At 39.1% G+C, this 21,472-nt stretch overlaps 1 protein-coding gene and 1 long non-coding RNA gene across 3 annotated transcripts in view; one reads left to right on the forward strand and one right to left on the reverse strand.

Annotated features, from left to right (window-relative positions):
- LOC129151606 (uncharacterized) overlaps window positions 1-21,472 on the forward strand; it is a 183,810-nt gene that overhangs the window by 153,434 nt on the left and 8,904 nt on the right. The window lies entirely within an intron of this gene.
- Window positions 1-21,472, reverse strand: part of IL33 (interleukin 33) — a 34,812-nt gene that overhangs the window by 12,526 nt on the left and 814 nt on the right. The gene's annotated exons all lie outside the window — the stretch shown is intronic.

Consider the following 21,472-nt stretch of genomic DNA (forward strand, 5'->3'; position numbering starts at 1 on the left):
CAACCACCAAGAGAAAATAATTCTTTTAGTAAAATTTGAACATAGTATTCTGAATATGTATCTATGCTGGAATATAGGACAAAAAGAACTGCAAAGAAATCTTAAACTTTACTTAGTGGTTTTGTTGTTGATGGTAATATTGGTATTGGAATTCTGAGACCATTTGCTATACTATAAGATACAGCAAATAAGTAGATGTTTGACATAGGATTTTCACTATAGGAGAAAGGACAAATATAAAATAAAAGAATCCAAGAAGAAATTCCTATGATGTTAAATTTGAATCAGTAATATTGGTATACCTATATCTTAGTTTCTAAGTACTTTTTTCACTAAAGGGAACTGGGACTCTAAATGTGGGCTGGGAAAGTAGAAGTGAACAGGGAATATGTTGTTGTGCCAGAAAGCAGTGAATCATTCAAAAACTAGTGAGGTTGTATCAAAAGGAAGCATGAAGGTTCTCCTGCTGGCCAAATTTGGGACAGTTTGACATCAAAAGGAATCATGATGGTAATTGACTATAAGGCATTTGATGAAAAAAGAAACCCACAAGTACATAGCATTTATCAAGAAAGAGTGAATGAGGAATTTATTTATTACAGAAGAAATTATAAAATTAGAAAAATCACCATCTTCCAGTCCCCAATTTAATACTTGATCATCGGTGGACTGCAGTACTCTACTGAAAGACCCTGGAGTTCTCTGTCATAAATTGCAGAAAGCTCCATATTATTTCAGTAGGGTTCTGCAACCTGGCTTCATCATTAAGGTAAGACAAGTGATGCTGTGGTTTGTGGGGAAAATGGGACTTCTTCTCTAGTCTTAAAATCTCTCTGACATTGCTGAATTCTACTAGTAGTTATTGCTTCCTTTATTAAGTATTGCCTTTTATTTTCTAGGTTAAACAAAATAAAATCCAAATTATTGGATTGGGTACCATTGAAATCTCTTCATATTGCTCAGCTTTTCTAGCAGGGTAAGGAAGCAGCATTGAGTTCCTGGGTGAAAGGACTCATTGGAAGATAAACTTCATGCACCTTTATTTTTGCCCCTGGCTAACCCCAAATAGGCTAAAATTTTCTTGTCTAGATGGAAGTAGGATATTCCATGCAGCCATACTATGTTCAGACAGTTTCATGAGCAAAATCCTTTAATGGTAGGGCAGTTGAGGACTCCCTCTTCTGCCCCTGAGAATGAATATTATCCTCACAGAGCTTGAGGGCCTCACATAAATCCTTATCTTCTTTCTCTGATTTTCTCACCTTCACTGATGAAGAACACTTAGAAGTATAGAGCTTTAGACATCATTTTACTGAGCTCCTAACTTTATAGATGAGTGAGCTAAGTAAAACTGCAAAGTTAAATGCCTTGCTCAGGATCACAAAAGTTGAACTGGGGCCAGAATCTATCTGTTATGCCAGAGCTTCCCTACCCTGTCTCCTTTTCTTCCCCATCCAAATGTAGGAATAAAAGAATCAGAACTGGGAATTTAACTTCAAATGCTTAGCTGGTTGTCCAACTTCTTTGAAATAATAATTTTTTGAATATGGTAGTTAATTTTAATCATAACATGGGATAGTGCAGGTCAGTAACCTTATTGTAGTTAAACTTTAAATTGTACAGAAAATAAGTCAAATAGTAATCTGCACATAGTAAACATTCAGGTATACTACTTTACTGATAACATGAAAATTGCAATGCTGTTTTTTTTGTTGTTTTCTCTTTATCCATTTATCATTATGCCTTAGAAAAAAATTTCCCCTGGATACACATTAAAAAGCAAACAAACATAAAATGTTGCATTTTCAAATAAATCTGCCAAATGCTCCAATCTATATTCCATCTCTTGGGAAGTCAGAACTTACATTAGCATAGTAAAGGTGCTGACAGTCCTTCATTGAAGAATCATGGTATCTTTGTTTAACCAATTATTTTCAGTAATTATTTGATTTTGTAAATAATCACTCGCTCTATTAATACCCCCATGGACTAGTTTAAGAGAACACACTTGGAGGAACTCTGCTCTAAACCCTTAGTTTGCAGAGTTAAGCAAGGTATATTAGAAACTGAAATACCACATTTATGATGGAGTCACTAACACAGAGAAAGCTGGCTGTTTTTTAAGAATCACATGGTAAGTCAAAAGCATAGTCAGGAAACATTCTACTGCTAGGAATTTATGCTACCAATGAACTTACAAAGATTTACCAAGAATCAGAAAATTCTATTCTAAAAAACAAAGCATTCTCTTTAAACAATCTACCAATCTTTTACTTAAAAAAAAATACCATCACTCCTTCCACTATTTTTTCAGACTTGAAGTTTACTCTTTACTCTCCTATTTTTAAATAAAAATATTTCAGACTACATCACAATATAAACATTTTTTGTGCTGCTTTTCCAATAACTTATGGCAAATATTTTTGCACACTGGTTATGATACTCACCTAAGTTATAAACATGAAGGGCTGGTTTCAAATGATGAGGTTTCCTGTCGTTAACACTTGGTAGGCAGTTATATTCCAACTCTACTTATATACACACACTTGGATTAAGCAATATCAAGTGACAGCATTTGATGAATGAGGCAATGCAAATAGAACCAGTTGAGTAGGTTAAAATGAATAAGAACATATTTTGTTCCCACAGCGAAATTCTAAACAGAGCTTTTACATTTTTTTAGCTGCAGTACTTTCAGTGAGTCTTCTCAGTTAATCATTAATTTTATCAAACTTCTATGACATGGACTCTAGTTAGTGATTATTGCTCAGTATACAGAATTTAAGGGAACAGATTATTTAATTGCCTTTCTCTTTTCTACAAAGTTTAAAACTTGTGAAGTATTTTTTTCTGTTTATAAAAATGATGTATATGCACTTAGAAAATGTGTACTTGACAGGAAAGCATATATGCTATAGATTCTGACTTTTTCTTTCAGTGTAGAAATACTGTGCATATCTATTTTTTATAAAAAAGTAGAATCACACTACAAATATTTTGTAAGTTGACTTTTCTTATTTTCCAATTAACAGTATGAATAGTTGAGATGTCAGGAATATTATTTTACAGGAAGCATTATAAATAGTATTCAATCATATAAGTATGCCAAAACTAATCATTTATTGATTAACATTTTGGCTCTTTCTAGTTTTTCCTTTCTTTTCTCTTTAAAAATTTTTTATTGTTGACAGTATTATAGTTGTCTTCCATTTTACCCACTTTTGACTCCTCTACCCAGCTCCTGCCCCACCTCAGGACCCATGGATTATACATATATGCATATAGTTCTTTGGTTAATCTCTTCTTCTCCCTTCACCCCCCCCCCTTTTTTTTCTAACATCACCAATGTTGCAACTGACAGCTGTATGTGTGTGTGTGTTTTCTGATTCTTAGTAAATCTTTGTAAGTTCATTGGTAGCATAAATTCCTAGCAGTAGAATTGCTGTACCAAAGGGTACATGCATCCTCTGTTTTAATAAATATTACCCAATTAACTTCCAGTAGTTTGTATTGATTTATAATTGTTTCAACAGTCCAGGTTTATGCCTTTTTCTCTACTGCCTTAGCAGCAATGAGTGTTATCACCTTTAAAATGTTTGTCTTTCTAAAGAGAGGACAATACTTCATAGTTTCAAATTACTTTATTATTTAGTGAGATTGAGCATCTTTTTAAAAACATATTTGTTGTCAATTTAAATAAATTATTGATTTATATGAATTCTTTATAAATTAAGAAATTAAATTTTTGTCTGTGATATGTGTTGAAAATTTTTTCCCACTACCATTTATCTTTAGACTTTGTTAATGGTATTTTTTTCCACACATAGGTTTTCAAATATTCTGAGGTAAAATTTAATCAATGTTTTCTTTTAGAAATTCTGGATTTTGTGTCCTGCTTCTAAAAGATTCCCTCCTCTCTTCAAAGATTATAAATAAACTAGAGGCCCTGTGCATGAAAATTCATGCACTGGAGGGGGGTCCCTCAGCTCGGCCTGCCCCCTCTCACAGTCTGGGAGCCCTCATAGGCGGGAGGCGACCCGGTGATTAGGGGAAGGTGATGCCCCATCATACCTCTGCTGCTGTCACTGTCAGCAGTGCAAGCCTCGGCTGGCGTTGGTCACCTGAGCCCCATGCGGCCCTAGGTGGCTGGGCAGCCACCATCTGAGGCTTGCCTGCTCCTTGGGCCAGCCCTGAGCAGCTGGGAAGCTGCCATCCGAGGCTTGCCTGCACCTCGGGCCGGCCCTCAGCGGCTGGGGGGCTGAGAGGACTGGGGGACTCCAGAGGTAGGCGTGTGGAGCGGCTGGGCCCACCTGGGGGTGGGCCCGGCCTTGCCCTGCGCCTGCCCAGGCGGGGCTGAGGGGACTGGGCACCGCCATCTTGTGGCTGTGGGCGCTGCCATCTTTGAGGGCGGGGCAGTCAATTAGCATATTCCCTCCTTATTGGCACTGGGCACCACCATCTTTGCAATGGCATGAGAGTCAATTAGCATATTCCCTCTTTATTAGATAGGATTATGACATTTTCTAAAACTCTTACACCTTTCTATTTAAAACCTAAATTTTTGATTAACTATTAGATTTAGTGTAAAGAATAGGTTAGGCCTGGCTGGCATAACTCAGTGGTTGAGCATCAACCTATGAACCAAGAGGTCACAGTTCAATTCTCGGTCAAGGCACATGCCTGGTCGTCAGGCTTGTTCCCCAGTGTGGGGCATGCAGGAGAAAGCCCATCAATGATTCTCTCTCATCATTGATGTTTCTTACTCTCTCTCTCTCTCTCTCTCTCTCTCTCTCTCTCTCTCTCTCTCTCTCCCCCTTTCCCTTCCTCCCTGAAATCAATAAAAATATATTAAATAGAGAATAGGTTAGAACTTTTTTATTCCCTAAGTGCTTATCCTAACTACATATGTAATCCAATTTAGACAAAGGTAAGTTTCATGTTATGTAGGGATCAGAAAGTAGAGGGCTGTGAGTGCAACAATATGAACTTTGAATTTTATCCTCTAGCCAACTGGAATCTTTTAAAGGTTTTTAAAGCAAGTGAGATATAATAAAAAATGTGTTTTGTGAATGTAATTTTAGACCAGTTAGAAGGGCATTAAAATAGCGAGGCAAAAAGTAGTGAGGACAGGGCCAGGGCAATGTTAGTGAGAATGGTAAGGAGGGAGTGAAGGTGATGAGTGCTGCAAGCATTTTATACAGTCCTAGTGTTACTGGACATGAAACAGGCCCAGAGCCGGCCAGCAGTGTATGGTTCTTGATTTGTGCAGGAAAGATTTCACAGCACAAATCCAGGTGATTTTGAGAGTATGTTTATTAAAGTGGGGACAGTGAAACAAGAAGAAGAAACAGGAGGGAGCTTAGGCGGGACTGCTTTGGCTCACTTGAGAAATAAAAGTCACAGTAAAAGAGTGAGTCTAGGTGGGGCATCTGTCAGCTCACTGGAAAGTCAGAGAAAGGAGAGCCATGGAAACAGGTTCAGGGGGTTAGCCTGGGACAAACTGCCGCTGCCCATGGCTCTCCTGATTGCAAGTTTCATGAGGTCCCTTAGAGTTGAAGAGAGTTTGTGAGGAGAGAAGAAGGAGAATAGAAAGGCATGAGCATGCTCCTGGGATAAAAGATCATGCTCTGCATGCTCTGGGTCCTGGGTCTTGAGGGTTTTAAAGTCTGGGAGTTTAGGCAAGGTCTTAGAGGAGGATCTCAATAGAATATTCAACAGCTTTATGTTGCTACACCAAAATGAGATTTATTCCCTTAATTTTATCAGTCCTTGGGTGTGGTTGGCAAATGGCACTAATTGGATTTTTGCTACCTATCTCCCTTGAGTAAGGTGATTTAAGCTATTTACCCTCTGGTTGAGGAGAACTATAAACCTTTTACTCTTTTTCTTTTTTAGTTATTACACTTTTTTTGTTCTTTTTCTTTTATTGATTAAGGTATTACATATGTGTCCTGTCCTTATCCCCCCATTGCCTCCCTCCGCCCCCCCCCCCCGCCCCCCCCCCCCCCGCTCATGCCCTCACACCCTGGTGTCTGTGTCCATTGGTTATGCTTATATGCATGCATACAAGTCCTTTGGTTGATCTCTACTCATTTTCTTAAAATTAAATCTTTATTGTTGAAAATATTACATATGTCCCCTTCCCACCCTTCCCCCCCCCATTGACTCCTTTTAGCTTGCCCCTCCCTTGCCTTCCTTCTGAGATTCCACAGTCTGTTCTATGCTTCTATGTCTCTGGATCTATTTTGTTTATTTTGTTCATTAGATTCCACATATGAATGAGATCATGTGATACTTGTCTTGTTCTGACTGGCTTATTTCGCTTAGCATAATACTCTCCAGCTCCCTCCATACTGTCTCAAAGGGTAAGAGATCCTTCTTTTTTACTGCTGCAAAGTATTCCATGGTGTAAATGTAGCACAGCTTTTTTATCCACTCGTCTATTGATGGGTGCTTGGTCTGTTTCCAGATTTTAGCTATTGTAAATTGAACATAGGAATGCATACATTCTATCTGATTGGTGGTTGGGGTTTCTTAGGATATATCCCTAGACATGGGATCAATGGGCCAAATGGCAGTTCCATATTTAATTTTTTGAGGAAACTGCATACTGTTTTCCATAATGGCTGCACCAGTTGCATTCCCACCAGCAGTGTATAAGGTTCCCTTTTCTCTACCTCCTACTAAGGGCACTTGTCATTTGTTGATTTGTTGATGGTAGTCATTTACTCTTAAGTGTCCTTGGGTAGAGGAGTTAGGATTTTGCAATTTACTAGAATGGCTGTAAACCACTTGGCTGTTTATCTGTCTCAGTTTCCCTATTCCACTTGTCCTGGTTTACTAGCCTGTCTCACTAGAAAGGGTCTCAGAGATCTCTGTTCCAGCTCCACTAAGTCACACAATCCCTAGTAGGTAGTAAGGTTACAATCTAACCTTTCACTCCCAATTCTGGGTTGTGTCTGCCACAGAGCCTCCACAGCCCTTTTTGGATGTGGGTATATCAGCTCTGAACTGGGGGAGACAGGAGATGAAGGGAAGTTAAAGTGGTGCCAGTGGTTCAGGGTAGCAAACTCAGGTGTGGAGTTCATTGGCAGGGACAGGTAATGAGTATGATGTGGGGCAGGTGACATTTGAGATTCTTGAAGAACAATTATATGGATATTTTGTCAGGGAGCTGAAACTAAGTTATGGGAGCAGGAGGCCAGAATTAGTTATGTGGATTTCTTCTTCATTGTGAAAGCATAAGAGTTGAAGATAGTGTAGGAATAAATGAGAATGTATTAACTGAGTGTGGAGCAGGAAGAGAAAGCATAGTTTTTCTAGATTAAGCATGTCAAACTTGTGGCCTGAGGTCTGCATTCGATAATGCTGATTACTATAATCGTGTTGCATTCATTTCCCTTACGTGCCTTACACGCAGGCGCACCATTTCTCTCCACTAATACTATCAGTGAATATTTTAGCAGCCTATTACCACGCCATTAGTCTTGTACTGACTTGTTTGGTGTGTGCAACAGGAAATATTTCACTTTTGGAGAACAAGAAAAATAGGTTTATTTGCATTACACTTATTAATTTGTGCAGTTATTCAGTGTCTGGTAAGTTAATGTCCAAGAAAAAATACTAATTTTTATTAAAATGTTCTATTATTTTATGTTAATGATTACTCATTTATTTCAGCTCTTTGTATTCAGCATGTCTCTATCGAAATAAACCTACGTTTCTATGAAAATTGAAGCTTTTGGTTTTTTTTGCTGCCCACATAAACTTAAACCTTGTTTATTTGGCCCATGTTAGCCTTTCAGTTTGACATGCTTGTTTTAGATGGAACTATAGGAAATATTACATTTAAGAGGTAAGAGAAGAATTAGAAAAGAAGACCAACCCTATCCAGTTTGGCTCAGTGGATAGGGTGTCAGCCTGTGGACTGAAGGGTGGGATTTGATTCTGGTCAGGGTACATACCTTGATTGCAGGCTTGATCCCCAGCCTTGGTTGGGGCACATGTGGGAGGCAACCAATTGAAGTGTCTCTCTCACATTGATGTTTCTATCTCTCTGTCTCTCCCCCTCCCTTCTACTATCTCTAAAAATCAATAGAAAATATCTTCAGGTGAGGATTAATAAAAAAAGAAAAAAGACCAAAAAGAAAAGCAGAAAAAAAAAGAAAAAAAAAAAAAGAAGAGGTCATATTATGAAGGCTAAGAGAGAAGATCTTCTCAAAAATGATCATTTGGTGAGGAGCACTGGAGACCCAGCTGGAGATTAGAGACCTTGGAGAGAGTCCTTTAAGCATGATGGGTCTCCAAGAAACTGCAGTGGACTGCACAGTCTGAAGAAGGAGGAAATGAGACTTTTTCAAGAAGTACAATAGCGAAAGGGAAACAAAGAAAGAGAGAATGGTATTTTGACAAAATACAGGTAGAAGAGCAAGTGCTGCTCACCAGTGAGGTGACATTGGGAAAGTTAGTCTCTAAAGCCTCAGTTTCTTCATAATAATGATTTGTCCTCGTGATTTGAAGTCATTGGGTTTGTGAGAATTATATGAAAAGGTATATTTTAAGCACTTAGCACAGTACCTGGCACATAGCAAGAACTTAATACTTGTTGTATCATTATTGTTGTTAGTATTGAGGTATTTGTTAGGTCTGATCAAATAATTGAATCAATACACCCTCCAATAGGAACCCACCTTTAGACCACTTCACAACCAACATTCCCTTTTACTGAGACCACATTCCAATTGCTAAGACCATTATTCTTCCCCTCTGGACCTTTTTAGGATCCGGACCTGCCCAGATAATTATCTGCCCAGATAATTATCTGCCCAGAAAAAGCCTGTCTAGAATCCTTTAAAATCTCTGACTCCTTGTCCCTGGGTGCTGGTGCCATTTTGGGGCTCAGCCAATCTGGTATCCAGATGATCTAATAAATTTATAATCCCTTACCACTTTTGCCCCATGCATTCCTCCTTCGGTGATGCTAACATTTGGTGCCTGCTTTCTCCTTTCCTCCATCTTTTCTCCAGCCTCATATGCCTATACATAATTTTCCAATTTTTAAGTTCAACTGATTTTAGCTTTTGTTACAGAAAATCTGTAAAGTAGATTTGTAACTGTTAATGTAATGTCTTGTTCTTTGTTGAAGGTGTGTTTCTTGAAAGGGAGAATGTTCATAAATGTCAATCTAAGAAATGCTGGTTGTTTAATTTTTAGTTATCATTGGAAAATTAAGGTTTTTAAGAATTAAGAATTCTAATTAAATTGGAAAGAAATTGTATGGTTTTGGTAATAGAAGCATAAGGCATGGACATGCATTTTGAAGGAAAAAGAAAGTGAGTTAAAGTTGTAAGAAGGTTTGTGAAAGTTTTAGGTTTGTAGGGAGAAATGTTAAAAGGAAGTTATATAAATGACACAGGCCAGTAAGCCAGGACAAGCAGAATAGGGAAACTGAGATGGTTAAACAGCAGTTTGCAGCCATCTAGAAAACCTAGATGCTAAGCAGTCTGTAGCCATCTAGTAAATCCTATCTTCCATAAACCAAGGACACTTAAAAGTATATGATTTGCACTATTCCTCCCCAGCCAGAGGATAAATAGCTTAAATCAACCTACTCAGGGAGACACAAAACAGAAATCTAATTTTTGCCATTTGCCAACCACACCCAAAGACAAATGAAGCTAAGAGAATAAACCTCATTTTGTTATATTAGACTACAACCCTCCAAACTAATGTCTCTTTCCTTTCACCAGACTATTTGTTATAATTCTTGTTGTTCTAGTTGTTGCCTCAATAATATTAAAATTTATAAAAGTTTGTCTCCACCATGTTACAAGCCCTGATTGTACTCAGGATATACCATTCTTGGACACCATCATAACCTCCTTTGCTCAGGTCTCATTGTCTCTCTGACAGAGAGCAAGGATTTTGGCTTTGAAGGAAAACATCATCCCCTTTAAGCAGGAAGCAGCTAAGAGATCCTGCGTACCTTTTTCCCTGAAAGAATTCAGTGCCAAAAGTCCTTGAGGAGGGGATGTAGACCCTGAGACCTCCAGAGCAAGGATGATGGGCCAGGTATAGGTATAGAAACTCACTGGGCCAGAAAGCTCCTAGCAAGGGGCAAAACTGGGAAAACAAGAACCTCACCCCCAGGGTAACCTACACTGAGTGGCCAGATTATTATGATCTCTGAACATATAATAATCTGGCCACTCAGTGTATTTGTATCTCAAATGGGTACCACAAGTATTCTAGACTTTTGCTGGAGATCAACCACCTATTTTCCCTGAGCTTTCTATCAGCCAGTGCAAAGGGGAAAACTGATCAGGTGCACCATTTATAGTATCTTTGATATCAAATAAATGAGGTACTCAAGAGAAGTACACTGAGTGGCCAGATTATTATGCGTTCAGCGATCATAATAATCTGGCCACTCAGTGTATATTCCCTTTTCATATCACTAGGAAGGCAGCTTAGAGCCCTGACATTTTCCTTCCTAAAGATAGCATCTAGGCCTGAGTTGTATTTTAGCTCCAGGCCCATAAAAGTAGCAAAACCAGACAAGTGACACTATGGCAGCCTCAGGACCAGCTTTTACCTCCAAAGTTACTCAACAGGACTGCTTTTGAGCCTTCACCAACCAGTCTCTTGGGGAAATCATGCTGCTGCAACCCCTCACTTCAACCATGAGGAATCTATACAATGTTCCAGCTGACCACAATCAAAGTCCATTCCCCTCTGATCTCAACATCCCCCCACCCCCCACAAGCAGGAAACAACTACAGAAGATATGACCTTCGCCCCTATTCCATAAAACAAAAGGCTGGGATGTTAGGTTTGATCAAATAATTGAATCAACACTCCCTCCACTAGGAACTAACCTTTAGATCATTTCACAACCGACATTCCCTTTTACTTAGACCACATTCCACTTGCTGAGACTTATTGTTCTTACCCTCTGGAACTTCTTAGGATCTAGACTTACCCAAATAATTCTCTGCCCAGAAAAAGCCTGCCTAGAGTCCTCTAAAATCTCTGACTTCCTATCTCTGGTTGCTGGTGCCATTTTGGGGCTTAGCCCATTTGGTATCCAAATGACCTAAGAAACTTATAATCCCTTACCACTTTTGGCCTCATGCATTTCTCCTTCTGCAATCCTAATAGTATTTTACTGTGATGTGGGGCTCTTGAGAATGTTTTAATTCATAGAGAAAGGAACCAATGAAAAGGAGAAAACTGATATAACAAAGCCCTAGTGGAGACAGAGAAGAGAGAGGGAAATAACTCTAGTGGAAGAGTAAGCTTTGAAAAGGAGAAGGAGGCATACTTCTTTTTTTATAGAAGAGGAGGAAAAGTGAGAGATTTTAAGGTCTAGGAACATGACCTTGAAGATCTTGTAAATGGTTTGAATCTTCTTCATAAAATAGATTGTGAGAAGAATTGTAGAGATTAATAGAAATACGCATGAGTTTGAATTTTTGAGGATAAGTGGTAAACGCCTGAAACAGTTTCTTGGAGAATGCATACAAAAATTAAATAAGGAATGGGGAGCTATGTTCATTGATACTGAATTTTAGTTTAGTTAGATGAAAAAAGTTTTGGAGATGGTTGCTTAGCAATGTGAAAGTACTTATGTTACTGCACTGTACACTTAAAAATGGTAAACTTTAATGTATATTTTACCACAAATCAAGACCATCTGGTTCTTTCTCTTACTCCATGACAGCCATAGTAAGAATGAGGTGGGATTGAATTCCTAGGCCTTAAAATCCATTCGCCACCTTGTCAAGTTTGCCTGTTTGATCCTGGCTGGTAGGAGGGAGAGGAAATGGGGTGCATGACTAAGCTTGGCCATACTATATGACTTCATTCTGGAAGATTTTGCATGGGAGCAGAAAGGAGAGGGCGAGAAAGGAGGGTGCTCACACTGATTCTCTGCTTCCTTGGTGTAGTGGCTTCACTTCTTTCTTGGGACAGATCAGAATAAGTGATGTGGAAGAAGGGGAGGCTGAAGTTTGGGGAAGTGAGATAGCACTCTCCTTACCCAATCTGAATCACTTCCTGTCCCCCCACTCTTCTCCACTCTGAAAGTTCCTATGTGTCACTTACCTGGACCTAAGAGAAAACATTCTCCTAGAGAGAGGAAGCACTGAATAAAGAAATCTGGTTAATCATTCTATGACTCAAGCCAACCCCTTGTGAGAGGAGAGGAGGGATAGTATGAATTTTTGGGGAAAACAACTTTAACATCTCCAAGGTGAAAAACCCTTAGCATTTATACAGCACTTCTATGCTTTTCCACAGTTTTCCTGGATGCAGTCTTATCTAATCATTTTTATGCACTGATACTACCTGCCCCTTCAGTCTTTCTGGCCTCACACAGCCCCTCTCTCCACACCCTGTACATTTTAGAACCACTGGACCTGTTCCTCAATTCATCACACACTTTTACATGTTCACAACTTTGTTCAAGCTGTTCCTCTTGTTATAGATACCTCGTCCTCTTTGCCTAAAAAGCTGCTAGCTAACCCTTGGAGCCCCAATTCAAATGCCTTTGTCTCCTTAACCAACAACAATCAGGCAGAATTTATTGCTTCCTTTCTTAGTTGCTTATTATATTCAACTGTGTTTGTTTCTCTACTTCCTCTGCTGGACAACTATCAATTTGGAAACAACTTAGTCACCTATAGAACCCAGGTCTTCTCATTCTTGGGTCAATGTTCTTTCTAAAACATTTAAAGAAGCTGACTTTCTGTTTGGCCTATGGCCATGTAGTTTTAGTGTGACTAAATATTTTAAATTAAAACATTTTAATTATTCCTTTCAATGTGTTTTATTCTCCTCCAATGCCCCTCCTCATGCCTCACATACTTTGGAGAATCAGCTGTGTGTTGGACTAAGTCTCTAGTGATTTTGAAGAAGCAGAGGTAGAATGGTTGACACCCATCCCTCTCAGTGCCCCGCCATTCCCAAGCTTAGACCCAGATCGCTGCAGGTCTCAGTCTTCTTAGCTCAAAAATGAAGAGGATGCAGGGAAGCCAGAGTCTCCCCACCCTTTGACTCTCTTTCCTGTGCTCTTGTATAGACTCACAGTTCAGCCCCTTTTTTCCCCTCTTCCTAGGCCACTTCTACATAAGCAGCTGTACCAGCCCCTGGCCCACCCAAAAGATACCACCCTTGGAGAAATGCACAAGCTATGCCTCAGCCCTGTGTTCTCCTCCTCTCATTTCACTAACCTTACAGCATACAGGATGAGACAGGCGAATAAGGCTGGAATTAAGTAACCTGGATTTGCATTTTCCTAATTACTAGCAAGGTTGAACAAACAGCTGTTGGCTGTTTGTATGTATTCTTGGGAGAGGTGTCTGTTCAGGTCCTCTGTCCATTTTTAAAATTGGGTTGTTTGTTTGGTGTTGAGTTTTATGAGCTCTTAAAAGTATTTTGGATATTAAATCTTTGTCAGAGTTACTGTTTGCAAATACCATCACCCCAATAAATTTAATTAAAAAAAACTAACCTGGAGTCATGTTTTAGGTGGAGGAAAAATATGAAATCCAGGTAAGCCAAGGACTTGGCTTCATTTTATCTTAGAAAAAATTACAGTGAAAAGGGAAGTTTATGGACATATGTGTGTGTGTGTGTGTGCGGTGTGTGCTCTAAGTGCTAGAAGAAGACAATGTATGGGAAAGAAACTATGTGGAACACATAGGTCTTTGGTTTAGTTTAACTCTGAAATTTAAAGTTAAGTTAATTTTTTCCTTTTCTTTTAAAATTCTTTTTAAGTTAAACTGGACAAGTGATATACAAATGATGAATTTTGTAAAAAAAAAATCAGAGGAGTATGAAGAAATCAATAGGAGTGTGGAAGTTAAAAGTTCTGTGTTTTTAAAAAATTAACCCTTATATAGTGTTGATTATGTGCCAAGTACTGTACTAAGTGCTTTATATATTTAACTCATCCAATTATCATAACAACCTTATTGGGAGTACTCTTATTTTTCTTATCTAATAGGAAACTGTGGCCTAAATCCAGATACCCAAAGAATAAACTCACACTTTAAGGGTCATTGAGGTAAATAAATGAAGGGGATAGCTAGGAAGCTTGTCTTAACTCTGGCTCTAGATGGAAAGAAAACTATTCCTCTGAGAATTTATCTCCCCATGAAAAGTCAGCTCCCACATGGGGTTGCAATCTGAAATCACAGTACCTGTGTGCTTCCAAAAGCCAGAAATAGAGAATTTAATATAAAATGGTTTTAGATTGGTAGTATTCCAAGACAAACGGGAAGGGCAAACATAAATCTTATCTTGAGGAATTCAACTGTAGTCAAAGCCACAAAGTATTTACACAGAAAAACTTCCAGGCCAAATGAGTAGTTTCAGTTAAAGTTTACAAAGCGAAAAAAAGTACTAAGCACCATGGCGAGAGCCCACAGCAGAAACAGACAGCAGAAACCAATCTGCAAAAGCTTCATGTATTAGAACAATCAGAAATGATGTATAGCCCTAGCCCAGTGGTTCTCAACCTTTCTAAAGCCACGACCCTTTAATACAGTTCCTCATGTTGTGGTGACCCCCAACCATAAAATTATTTTCGTTGCTACTTCATTACTGTAATTTTGCTACTGTTATGAATCGTAATGTAAATATCTGTGTTTTCCGATGGTCTTAGGCAACCCTGCTAGTGGTTCTCAACCTGTGGGTCGCGACAGGTTGAGAACCATGGCTGTAGGGCTTAAGACCATCGGAAAACACAGATATTTACATTACGATTCATAACAGTAGCAAAATTACAGTAATGAAGTAGCAACGAAAATAATTTTATGGTTGGGGGTCATCACAACATGAGGAACTGTATTAAAGGGTCGCGGCATTAGAAAGGTTGAGAACCACTGCGCCAGTTTGGCTCAGTGGATAAAGTGTCAGCCTGTGGACTGAGCGGTCCCAGGTTCGATTCTGGTTAAGGGCACCATACCTGGGTTGTGGGTTCCATCCCCAGTGGGGGCATGCAGGAAGCAGCTGATCAATGATTCTCTCTCATCATTGATGTTTATATCTCTCTCTCTCCCTTTCTCTCTGAAATAAATAAAAATATATTTAAAAAAAAGAAATGACATATAAATAAACTGATTTTAATATGTTTGGCTGGTATGGCGCAGTTGGTTGAAGCATTGTCCTGTACACTGAATGGTGGCATGTTCGATTCCCTGTTAGGGCACATACCTAGGTTGTGGGTTCAAGTCCCGCTTGGGGCATGTGCAGGAGGCAATCGATTGATGTTCCTCTCTCACATTTCTCTCTCTCTCTCTTTCTATCTCCTTTCCTCCCTCTCTAAAATCAATATCCTCGAGTAAGGATTAAAAAAAAAACCACACATTAAAAAAACCTGCACAGCTGACTTAAAACTCCTTATTTTACAGATGAGGGAAGTGACATGCAGAGCAGATCTTACTCAAAGTCGAAGTTATTGAGTGGGTACAGGGTGGAGCCAAGACCAGAACTCAGGTTTCCCAACTCAGAGGGTAGCTGTGACTGCTTTTTCTTCTGTATCTTGCTACTGTTTCTTCTTTTTTTATATTGTTATAGATTTCAGAGAAGAAGGGAGAGGGAGAGAGAGAAACATCAATGATGAGAGAGAATCATTGATCAGCTGTCTCTTGCATTCCCCCCACCCCCACTCCCACTGGGGATGGAGCCCGCAATGTGGGCACATGCCCATGACCAGAATCGAACCAGGACCCCTCAGTCTGCAAGCCTACACTCTATCCACTGAACCAAACCAGTTAGGGGGATATTGTTTCTTTAAAATACTAATTAGGACAACCAAGATGGCGGCATAGGTGAACACCTGTACTTGCTGCCTCTCACAACCACATCAAAACTCCAACTAAAAGACAAAACAAATATCATCCAGAACCACGGGAAAGCTGGTTGAGTGGAAGTTCTACAACTATAAGGAAATAAAAAAGCGCATTGAGACTGGTAGAAGGTGCGGAGTGCAGAAGTGCGTAGGTACAGAGGTGCGTGAAACAGGCTGGCAACTGGGTGTGCTGTTGTTTTTTTAATCGGGAGGGATATACAAGCTCCTGATTGCTCTGAACACCAGTTCCGGGCGAGACTCTGGAGACCCAGACTCATTCAGGGAAAAATTGGACTGTCTGGCATCAGGCAGGAATGCAAGGGCAGCTTTCTATCAGAGGTGCTCGCAGTGATCATTGTTCCTGCACAGGGCCGCGGGACACATAGACCAGGAACCTCTCCAGGGCAGGGCAGACTGGCAGCCATTGCTGTTTGCTCTGCCCTGGTGATTCCCTGAGACCCCGCCCCACCCAATTTACAACACCACTCAAGCTGTGCACAGCAGCTTTTGCATATGAATGGCCTGTTCCTCTTGCAACCTAAAACCTAACAAACGGCAACTGGGTTAGAGAGCTCCAAAGTGTCCAAAAGAAAGCCTAAGGCAGGCCAGCAGCAGCCTGCATTGTGACACAGCTGGGCCTCATCTGGGAACTTCCAAACCCCAAACAAAGAGGAGGAATCTGCAGATCTCTCTGTAGCTCCTGCTGAGTGGCATCAGGTAGTGGCTGACTTTGCACCTCCTTGGAGATCCAAGAGCCAGTGTACCCAGTGATCAGTGTGAGACCATACCAGATTAGAACCCTTCACATCCATAAGCGACACACTCAAGGGGTAGACTCAGTGAGCACAAAAGCCCCACTGAAGCAAGTCCTGCCACATAAGGGTGTCTTCAGCACAGCAGTTCTCCCCTTGTAGACACAGCTGGTCCTCACAGCCAATTGACCTGAAGGTCAATTCCTCCCAGTGATACCAACAGCAATCAAGGCTTAACTACAACAAGTCTGTGCACACAGTCCACAAAGGGGTGCACAAAGAATCTCCCCCTCAGGTAATTGGGGAGGCTGAGCCACTGGGCCCTACAGGGAAGCAGCCAAAATGTGGAGACAAAGAAATATGTCACAAATGAAAGAAATGGAGGAAAGCAAACTACTGGATATAGAGTTCAAAGCCACAATTATAAGGTTACTCAAGAATCTTCTAGAAACCTCCAAGAAATTTAGTGAGACCCTCAAGGATATAAAAAAGGACCAATCAGAAATTAAGCATCCACTGACTGAAATAAAGAATAATATACAGAGATTCAACAGCAGACTAGAGGATCCCAAGAATCGAGTCAAAGATTTGAAATACAAAGAAGCAAAAAACACCCAACCAGAAAGGCAAAAAGAAAAAAGAATCCAAAAATATGAAGATAGTATAAGGAGCCTCTGGGACAACCTCAAGCGTACCAACATCCGAATTATGGGGGTGCCAGAAGAAGAAAGAGAGCAAGATATTGAAAACATAGTTGAAGAAATAATGACAGAAAACTTCCCCTACCTGGTGAAAGAAATAGACTTACAAGTCCAGGAAGTGCACAGAACCCCAAACAAAAGGAATCCAAAGAGGACCACACCAAGACACATCTTAATTAAAATGCCAAGGGCAAAATACAAAGAGAGAATCTTAAAAGCAGTAAGAGAAAAACAGTTAATTACCTACAAAGGAGTACCCATATGACTATCAGGTGATTTCTCAATAGAAACTATGCAGGCCAGAAGGGAGTGGCAAGAAATATTCAAAGTGATGAACAGCAAGAACCTACAACCAAGATTACTCTATCCAGCAAAGCTATCATTCAGAATTGAAGGTCAGATAAAGAGCTTCACAGATAAGAAAAAGCTAAAGGAGTTCATCACCACCAAACCAGTATTATATGAAATGCTGAAGGGCATTCTTTAAGAAGAGAAAGAAGAAGAAAAAGGTAAAGATAAAAATTATGAACAACAAAGTGACAATAAATACATATCTATCAACAAGTGAATCTAAAAATCAAGTGAATAAAAAATCTGATGAACAGAATAAACTGGTGAATATAATAGAATCAGTGGCATAGAAAGGGAGTGCACTGACAATTCTTGGGGGGAAGTGGGTGTGGTGTGCGGGAAGAGATTGGACAAAAATCTTACACCTATGAATGAGGACAGTGCGGGGGTGGTGGTAAGGACATGGGATGGGGTAGGAACCGGGTGGAGGGGAGCTATGGGGGGAAAAAGAGGAACAACTGTAATAAACTGAACAATAAAGATTTATTAAAAAATAATAAAATACTAATTAACAGCAAAGAGAAACAAAAAGTGAAGAAAGTACAGGGAACAGTTTCAATTAATCAGGAAAATTTTTGGTATTGTCCTTATGTCTCATATATGGAATTTAATAGCCGTTTGAAAACATTCTTACACAATGCAGTGTGCCATCTCTGAGAACCAATAAAACTACTCACTTTTTTGGATGGGTTAAGAGTTGTTACTTTGATTTGTTTCCTTCTAGCTTATAAGAGAACATGCAGGTAGAGAAAGATTTTAGAAGATGTGATTAAAACTGAGTCATAGCAAATAGTTCTGGCACAGCATTCTGCCACAGAAGAAGGTGGCAAAGGAACAAAGGGTGGGGGCAAAATCTCCACCTGGACAAAGGCTTTGCTGAGAGATAGACAAGGAAAAAGCATGTGTGTATATCTGAGTCATAGGTCATAAATCAGCACTCCACACTGGAGATAAAATCTAGTCTATTTTAATTCATTTTACTGCTTTAGACATGGCTTGTTTTGATCTCTAAATGTTTACACCTGGATCCACAAAAGAAGACAAATTGCAAGGGTAGGCAATGCTGACATATCAAAATGTATCATCTCTGTTTATTCATGAAAAGATAGTAATTGCATCTATGTGTGTGTGTGTGTGTGTGTGTGTGTGTGTGTGTGTGTGTGTGTATGTATGTATGTATGAATGTATGTAAGTAAGAATTATTTCTGGATTTCTCCTAATTCTCTGCAAATATAGGCCAACAAGTGTGAGGTCATCTGGAATTGACAACAATACAATCAAAACAGACTGTTTAGTTGAGGATCAGAACTTGCCCATTAATGTCAGCTTTTACTCTGAGAATAGTGTCCAGATTCCAAAACCTAAAGTGGTTTAATATATGCACAGTTTCAAATCCTAACAAATACATGGTTCTTTGAGCATTACCTACCTTAAATTCTATCAAGTAATTTGTTGTTTGTTATAAGCATACCAATGGACGCAAGACACTGGGAGGGTGGTAAGGGCATGCTGTTTGTTTTTTAAGAGAAACAATATTTTTAGACAGACAGGTCTTTATTATTTTGAAGATAATCTTCAAGGTAGAGTGATATATGTAACTTTAAATTGGCTCATTTTTAAAGAAGAAGGTTGATTTGGGTATAATTTTCAACCACATAAAACATTGATAAGAAGAAATTTATTTCAGATATCACACATGTATGCTTAAAGTCAGTGAAAGTATACCCAATTTCCATTCCCAGTGCATAGGAATGCCACTAGATACTTCTGGAATTGAACCTGGGAACTAGTAGGTTTCATTTGAAGGCAGATTTGGAAAACGAAGGAATAACAGGAGTTTCTAAAAGAATGAGCCAGATGTTTATGGAAATGGAGAATGAAGGACTCCAATCTCTAAAATCTAGGATAAAGAAAAGGGAGCCCAAAGTACTAAATGATGTAGCAAAACTTTGTACTGGTGGAAGATTAATGTATCAGCTTTTAAAATAAAAACATTTAAAAAAAGTTTTCTCAAGGATAGGAATGAACTATTGGTTTGTAAATTGCTTGCTAGTTATACTATGAAACTAAAGATAAGTTTCAAAAATGCACTTTGCTTTGTCTGAATTTTCTATTTTAAAGCTTCTGACACCCAACTAGATTATAACAACTATCTTTGTGCTAAAATTGAACAAAAAACTGTCAACCAATCAGAATTTAGTACTTTGATGTCACATGTAGAACCTCTAGAGCAGTGGTTCTCAACCTTTTTAATGCTGAGACCCTTTAATACAGTTCCTCATGTTGTGGTGACCCCCAACCATAAAATTATTTTCGTTGCTACTTCATAACTGTAAGTTTGCTACTGTTAATGAATCATAATGTAAATATCTGTGTTTTCCGATGGTCTTAGGCGACCCTGCTAGCGGTTCTCAACCTGTGGGTCTCGAAGGATGTCCGAAATGACATCTGGTCTAATTAGCATATTACCCTTTTATTATCATAGATAGTATAGTTTTTAAAAATGTGATTCCTGGCTATTATTTTGAAATCCAAATGCAATATAATGGCATATTTTCTTCTCTACTTAATGTTGCCTTGCAACTGGTATGGGACACAACAGAGGAGTGCCTCAGCTCCAAAATTATAATCGCAGAAAAGATTTTTTTCTTCTAAAGTGTGTTTGCTATGTAACTCAAGTCTGGGGAATTAGTACTAGTTGTCCGAGTCTGACATAATATATTCCTAGGAAAGGTGAAATAAATGTATGCATTAAAGTTGAAGAGGACCACAATGCCCATCTATCAAAATGGCTAAAATGAGGAAGACAGAAAATACTAGGTGTTTGCAAGGATTCAGGACAACTGGAATTTGTGTACATGGCTGATGAGAGTATAAATTGCTACAACCACTTTAGAAAATAATTTGGTAGTATCCACTAAAGCTGAACATATGCATGCTTTTGGCCCAACAATTCTACCTCAAGGTGTATACCCAATAGAAAGGCATAAAAATGTCTCCAAATTACATGTAAGGAAGTGTTTATAGCATCTTATTCATATAACTCTAAGCTATAAACAACACAAATATCAATCTCCAGTATAACGAATACATTATGGCTCATTTATTTAGAGGAATTCAAAACAGTAATGAGAATAAACAAGCTACTTCTATGTGCAACAACACAGATGAAACTCAGAAACCTAATGTTGAGTGAAAGAGGCCAGACACAAAAGGGTATATAATGTATGAATTCATTTATAAACATTTCTGAAACCACACCAGCAAATTAAATATATGATATTAGAATGTATAACAAGGCTATTCTCAAGGTAGAGTAGCATGAAGAGGCTTCTGAAATTCTGTATTCTTCTATTTATACAATTACTTAGGTTTGTTTACTTTGTGACAAGTCCTTTAGTTGTGGAGTCATGTTTTGTGCAATTTTCTATGTGTAATATTTGTATGTTAATTAAATTGAACTTAAGTTAAAGGGAAGAGAGACTGTCAGTCGATTCTAAAATATATGGAGTTGAGCCCTAGCCAGTTTGCCTCAGTGGCTGGAGGGTCAGCCTGCGGATTGAAGGGTGGCACAGGTTCAATTCCAGTCAAAGGGAGGTGCCACAGTTGCAGGCTCTATCCCTGGCTCCTGTTGGGAGGCAACCAGTCAATGTGTGTCTATCTCTCACACCGATGTTTTTCTCTCTCTGTCTCTCCCTCTACCTTCCATTCTCTCTAAAAAATAAATGGAAACAATATCTTCAGATGAGGATTAACTAACTAACTAAATAACTAAATAAATAAAATGAAGTCCACAGTTTCAAGTGTGGTGG

This window comes from Eptesicus fuscus, chromosome 15 (genome assembly GCF_027574615.1).
Source record: "Eptesicus fuscus isolate TK198812 chromosome 15, DD_ASM_mEF_20220401, whole genome shotgun sequence".
Lineage (NCBI taxonomy): Eukaryota > Metazoa > Chordata > Mammalia > Chiroptera > Vespertilionidae > Eptesicus > Eptesicus fuscus.